Source organism: Wasmannia auropunctata, unplaced genomic scaffold, assembly GCF_000956235.1.
Source record: "Wasmannia auropunctata unplaced genomic scaffold, wasmannia.A_1.0 LD336088.1, whole genome shotgun sequence".
In the NCBI taxonomy this organism is placed as follows: domain Eukaryota; kingdom Metazoa; phylum Arthropoda; class Insecta; order Hymenoptera; family Formicidae; genus Wasmannia; species Wasmannia auropunctata.
In genome coordinates this window covers 259,683-260,508 of record NW_012026802.1, presented here as the reverse complement: position 1 = coordinate 260,508, position 826 = coordinate 259,683, and positions in this window count along the sequence as shown.

The window sequence follows — 826 nt, the reverse complement described above, 5'->3', positions numbered from 1 at the left end:
TAACAGCTGTGTTTGGTGAAGAGGATGATACCGACGAGGCTATCGTGTACGTTAAAGGACATCAAAAACGAGAATGGCTCGGTGATATGCTCGATGCGAGAGTAGTCATTGAAACTCTGGATACCGATTACGAAGATGCAGTTTCTTTGAATAATCTAAATGTTATTAATACTATGCGCTGTGGAAAACATGTTAAGAATTGCGCATTACAAAGTGTATTTAAAATATATAACTGGTGGTCACACCATCAATAAAACAATAAAATGTATAATATTATAATCATTAAAATGTGAAATTTTTAAAATTATATTTCTTTCCCTTTCTTTCGTATATGTATATGACACTACTACATACCGAGATGTGTGCGAGACACGTTCATCTTTGACGCGGATCAAATTTCTACCTGGTCGCGAACGAATAAGATTTCTATGCTGTTAGGAACGGTAGCGATAGAATAGGTTCAATAGCTGGTTCAACAGGCTGTTTTTGGACAGACAGGCAGTTCAACAGACAGACAGTTCGACAGGCGGTTCGATTGAACTGACGGGCAGTTTGACAGATCAGTAGTATCGATTCGACTGACCTGTTCAATAGAACAAGGGTATCGGTTTGATAGAACAGCGGTATCAGTTTGATAGAACAGGGGTATCAGTTCGATTGGCGGTATGATGATGGTTTCATATTACGCGTCTTCGTGACTTTGCCATGACATTGAGATGCGGCGAATGCTGACATGGTCATTTTTTTATCTTTGACTCATATAATATATCCAACTAATGAAGGCCGCGGAATAATATGACTGAGTCGACAAGGCACACAGGGGATA